The 5858-nt window shown below is 45.9% G+C and overlaps 1 long non-coding RNA gene across 1 annotated transcript in view; it reads left to right on the top strand.

The window, feature by feature from the left end:
• Positions 1-5858, top strand: part of LOC137154133 (uncharacterized) — a 34957-nt gene that overhangs the window by 16261 nt on the left and 12838 nt on the right. The window lies entirely within an intron of this gene.

Raw genomic sequence — 5858 nt, 5'->3', positions numbered from 1 at the left:
GGAGCCAGGGTGTGTACAGGGAAGAAACTGGAGCCGAGGGGGTGCCTGCTGTGGGGTCTCTATGGCTGGACTCTTTTCTCCAGCCTGAAGAGAAAGTAGATTGCCCCAGTAGCTGTGTTTGGGCTCCTGGAAGCTGCTTCTCTGGGGTTGCATCCAGGTTCCCTGACCCAGCTCCTGTTTGTTGATAAGATTGCAGGGGGCTCAGCAGCGGCAGCAGCTGATGTGCCAGAAGCAGAGGGACTGGAGAGTGGAGTACATGCCAGAGGGGCTGCGAATGAAGCTGCAGCGGGAGCTTTGAGTGCGATCTGCGCCGTTCCAGCTCCTCTGCTCCAGATCCTCCTCCCCTTTCCACCCACTTTTAACCACAGAGACGCGGCCGCCCTCCTCCCTCCCTTCCGCAGCAGCGCTCACAGCAATGGAGCGAAGTTAACAGGGGTGCTGTCCAGGACCTGATTGCTTTAGAAAAGAAGCCCCGATCTCCTCCACCCCAGCAGGCGTTCACCTGAGGAAGGGGGAGGACGAGCACAGATGAGGCCTGATTTAAATGGGCTGCTCCTATAGCAGCAGCACAGGGAAAGCCTACATGGCACTCCCAAGGAGTAGAACTGGGGAGGACCTGTTGCAAGGACAGGGGAAGAGGTGAGAGCAGGATTTTATAGCTGTAAAACCTGGATTCTGCCAATTCTCTCCCCTCCAAAGCCCTTAGATTGTACTATCAAAACAGAAGGGATTTAGCTGATACCAGTGCACAAAATATTTGGACTTTGATGCACCCTGGCACAAAAGTGCTGCAAAAACCCAGAATGAGCACCTGGTTTTCGACAGTTCTTGGCTGCTCACAAAATTCTAACACCTAAATAGAGCATAGGTATAACTGCTCCTAGTGCAAAGAATTTCAGACCCTAGTGCAACAGGATCACACCAAAAAAGGCAGCTGGAAGCACTGAGCACCTTTTGTTTGGTGGACCAAATTCTGGTTCTCTATATAGGCAGTGGAATTTGGGGTTAAAAACGTGCTCTGTACAGTTGGATTTAGCCTTACCTGCACCCATGGATTGTACATACAGGATCTCCTGTACAATGCAACACAGATGTGCTATGTCAGCTAGCCATGAAAACAAGCACTTTAGTGCCTCATCAGACTCCTGCTGGAGTTAATGTCAACTTGATTTCACTGAGAGAAGATTGGGGACCTTAGTTTCCAGGAGTGTTGACTGTTGCAGTATAGAACTGACTTTCTTTGCTGGTTTGTCTCCAGTAAGTTACTGAGCTCATATTGGGAAACCTGGTGCCCTCATACTGCAATGCTACCTTCACCTCCTCTTTCTGTGTCAATCAAGAATTAAGTTCCCAATGACATTTAATCTCAGTGTCACTCGGAACCAGGGAAACTTGTTCTTTATGTTTAATACCAAAAGGAAAAGTCCATGATTAGTATGGGTTTCCCTCATAGGAGAATCTATGCAGAGAAGCAAAGATGCAGAGTTCTGCAAAACATCACTGCACCAAAAGATCTTCTAACACTGACAGCTGATGGCATTGTCCTAGCTATTTTCAATGCCATACTGTTAGAATCAGTATAGCAATGGGGCTAATACGGTTCAGGCACTTGAAGTTATTTTATTCTCAAGTGTATACAGGAGGAGAGGCATATGCCTGAGCAGCTATGAGGCTGTGCAACTATGTGAATGAAACTCTTCAAAAAGTGACTCTATTTAACTTGAGGGTTACAATTTTTTTCTGTTTATTGATTTCTATAAGTGTATTAAAAAAAACTTGAGTCTCAACATGAAGGATCCCACCCTGTACCACTTTTGTGAGCAATCTGTGTGGTAGTGTACTCATTAGCAGCACTAGAATAGAGTAAACAATTCCTTTATTATAAAAAGTGATTGATGTGAACACTAATATTTATTCTACAAGAGCAATTTTAAGCAAATGCTAAGGAATCGATGTTTGTTTTTAGGATGAAGGAGCTTTAGTTCAGCATATTTAAATCACTTGCAATTACTTCCTAGGAGCTAAATAAAGGATATAAGAGATGTTTTAAAGGTGAGTAAATCAGACATGGAAAAGACCTCAAGTTACCTGTTATGTAGTCTATTCCAGTGGATTGATCCTTTTTTATTTTTAAAGCTTTATTCATTCCAATTTTAAATCACCCAGGAGCTGGGTTTTCTGCTTCTTTTGAGAATAAAAGCAGAGGACAGCAGCTTTTGTTAGGATATTTTTCTGATAATTCCTCAGTTCTTTTGTTTGATTTCATCCCATCTGTCAGTTACAGGGCTAGCTGCACCCCATTCTGGTTGGAGAGCACCTCTTCAGGTATTAGGTAAAGGCATGAGGCCCATCTTAATGGAATTTTGCAATTTCCCTCTTCTAGTTTGGGCCCTGGGCATCAACAGTTACTGGGTTTTGTGGGCCCCATGTTGCACACTTCAAAGAGCTGTTGGTGTACATCTCCTTCCATGGGACTCTTGACATTGGAGGAGTTAGTAGGAAATAGGGGAATCTGGGAAGTCCCCTTGAGGGGAAGGAGTAGGGGGTTGACTAAGAGGATGGAAAGTCTGCCCGCTATCTACTGGCACTGTCTTCACAGATATACAGACAGCGCTTTAACAATCTCCTAAAACTACTCCACCTCCTGTGTTCAAAATGATACTTTCACTTTTCCTCCTAACTTGGGGTAAGAACAAATGTCAAAGTATCAGAATATCCTTGAGGACAAAGTCCAATTTCAATCCACCTGTACTTTACACAAACTCATTCCTGTGAGGAAAAACAATTGGAACCTTAAATCAGCATCCACCAAAGCTAAAGCCAGATTATATACAATGCTCATTGTACCCACGTTATTTTACAGTTGTGAGATGTGAGTCCTGCCAAAGCAGTGGGAGCAAAAGCTGCAGAGATTTGAAATGAAGTATTCTATGTGTGGGGAGGCTAGAGGGACTAAGAAATGATGACCTCAGTAGAAGATGGAAAGTGCAGTACATGCCTACAGTCATTAGAAGGGTCTAGCTGGAACGGTTTAGCCACATTGCCAGAATGACTGACTGCCTAAAATTGTTCTTTATGGAACAGTGCATGGAGAGAAAGATAGTGGACCTCCAAGGAGATGGTGATAGAACACGGTATATGTGACAATCAGAGTCCAGACAGCCCAAGGGGAGACTAGAAGGTTTAAAGCCCCCTCCCGCTCCGCCCCCAATTACATACTACGTCATTTGTATCTTTGGTAGGATACTTTTTTATATTTAAGCATGACAACAGAGTCCAGATAGATGTCTGTGGTGACTATGCCTGGCTGGTCAATTTATGGAAAAAGTCAAATTAGTGAATTGTAGTTAAGTTAATTTTTGTAAGTTACTCCCTTGATACCTCCCCTATATTGTTTGAACAGCCTGTTTATTACAAGCAACCAGAGATTGTTGTAATACTATGGTATCTAATGGCTCCAAACGAGATCAAGACCCCATTGTGATGAATACTATATAAACAGTGAGAAATTCTCTGCCTTCAAGAGCTTACAATTTAAATCAGTGGTTCTCAACCTGTGGGCCGCTTGTGGCCCAGTTAGCGCCCAGCTCTGTGCTCAAAAAAAAAAATTCAAAGATTGCTGCGCTGATTGCCTTCCTCCCAGGTCCTGGTGGGGATGTGGCCAGCTGAGGGGGAGATGGTGCCACAGAGCCCTGCTGGAGCGCTCCCTGCCAGCAGGAAGGCAAAACAGCCTCCTGGGGTGAGGGAGGAGGTCAGCTGACAGTCAGCTGGTAGCTTGCTGCTTCCTCCCTCCCTAGGCTGCAGGGACACACTGAGCACCACCACCAGAGGGAGCACTGCCTCCTTGCTTCTGCACCTCCGTGCCAGAGGCATCTGGAGAAAAGGGGCACATGCCACCCCACTTGCCTCAGCTACTTGTCGCCTCTGGGTGGGATGAATATGTCCCAGGCTGGAGCGCGGCTGCAGCAGAAGCACCTGCCTGCCTGTCCCCTGCTGGCCATGCCTGGACCCAGAGCTCACAGCCAGAGCAGGAGGCTGCCCTGTAAGTCCTGACTTTAGGGAGAGAGCTGGTGCAGGGTGGAAATTTGTCCTGTGAACAGCTTCCCAGCTAGGGTCCCCCATGGCTCAGTGGGTGGGATCCCCGCTACCCCTGACTGTGAGGGAGCAGGCGTGGAGGGACATGTGCCTGACTGGGCAGCTCCAGCAGGCAGGGAAGTTTTAATTCTGAGGTGGGAGAATGAGAAGGTGAGAGATTGTGCAACTGTCCTCTGAGACTAGATCAAGAGCATGAAGCTGGCTGGACGCCAGCTGCAGCTGTATAGGTTCAGGTTGGTGCCAGAGTAAATCAGGCTATGAATCTAGATGACAAGCTCCTTAAGGCAAGGATCTGTGTGCATCAGACAGGAAAATAATGTTGGAACCGTATAGGTCACATGTCCTCGCTCTGGCGGAGAGGAGGCCAGTGAAGTCCTCAGGGCCTTCTTCAGCACCACCAGGGCACAGCTGCAAAGCTCATTCTGCCTGGATGTGGGAGCCTAAGGGAAAACCTGCCTAGGGCAGGGTGGTGAACAGGAAGATGGTTGCTGTGCCTTGGATAGCAGAGACAGGGCTGCTGGGAGGGAGATACTGGCAGGTCTCCCTGCTCCCAAAGTGACATGACCCAAGAGGAGAGGCTGGAGATAGCTAGGCCCCATTTTAGTCTAAGCTCAAAGGGCTAGCCCAGGAAGACTGTCACCCTTGACTTTTTGTTTTCCTATGGACTCCTCTCTCTCAGAAGGGAGGGAAGAGGACTTTTTGTTTGTTTGCCTGAAGAGCCCTCCCTTTGGGTGTCTGTTGAGGCGGGGGAAAAGAAAGACATTATAAAGGAGCAGAAGTGGGTTCTGGAGGGGACTTGAGGGAGCCCCTGCCCCCCACAGTCCCTTCAAAACATCCAACACTGAGAAGGCAAAAGCAGAATGCTTGAGTTTAAAAAGCAGTAAAAGGTGAGATCGGAGTGGTAGCTTTTCTGCAGCCTGTGACTAGGAGTACAGACTCATTTTTCCAGTATGAGAGTGCTAATAAGAGTAACGTCTCCTAATGACATTGAATAGCCGGTACATTACAAACCACTGCTTACACAGATGGTTGTGGTTAACTTGTCTGATACCTGGGCATTAGCACATTATGCCTCCAGACTCTTGGAAAAACACTGGTAATATGGCAGGTTGTTGTCCTCACTGTTGTACACTCCTTGCTTTCTCTGAAGATAAATTCCTCTTAGCCTTATTAAGAGGCCTTGATAAATGCCCCTTAGGCCTGTTAAGGAGTTAATTGATTTAAAATCCTAGTTTTAATAAAGGGGTTTTAAATTAGGAACAATTGCTGAGATTTCAGCTCTTTAAGCCTACCTGAGAAAAACCTCAAAGGATTTTTGGATTAAGTGCTGTCTGAAAAAGTCTTGGAACTATGAGCATAGAAACTCTCCTGGCTTGATTCCTCCTGCCTTAAAGGAGACAGGGCTTTATACATTCTTTAATTATAAACAGGATTGCCTCAAATTAGTATCTATAATAGTCTTCTAATGGACTGTAACTCAGAACCATATTGCCTTAACACTTCTGTCTTACCTTGCCTCTGTAAGATAACCTCTTGCAATAATTAGGAAAATCAGTTCCAATATGTAACTAAATGGATGACACCAGACAATCTCTACACTCTCAAATGAACTTGAAAAATGATAGTGTGTGGTGTTTTTGTCTATCATGTGTGGGCAAACACTTTTCACAAAATGCTCACTCCATGTCTGATTTTTCAGTACTTGTCCTCAAGGGAAACCTGCACAACACCTTCAAAAGGCAAACCTGAGAACTTAAATTCAT

The sequence above is a fragment of the Emydura macquarii genome, unplaced genomic scaffold (genome assembly GCF_026122565.2).
Source record: "Emydura macquarii macquarii isolate MOO-44397 ecotype Brisbane River unplaced genomic scaffold, CSIRO-AGI_Emac_v2 contig_295, whole genome shotgun sequence".
NCBI lineage: Eukaryota > Metazoa > Chordata > Testudines > Chelidae > Emydura > Emydura macquarii.
Note: the sequence above shows the minus strand (reverse complement) of the source record. Positions and strands in the feature narration are given on the sequence as shown.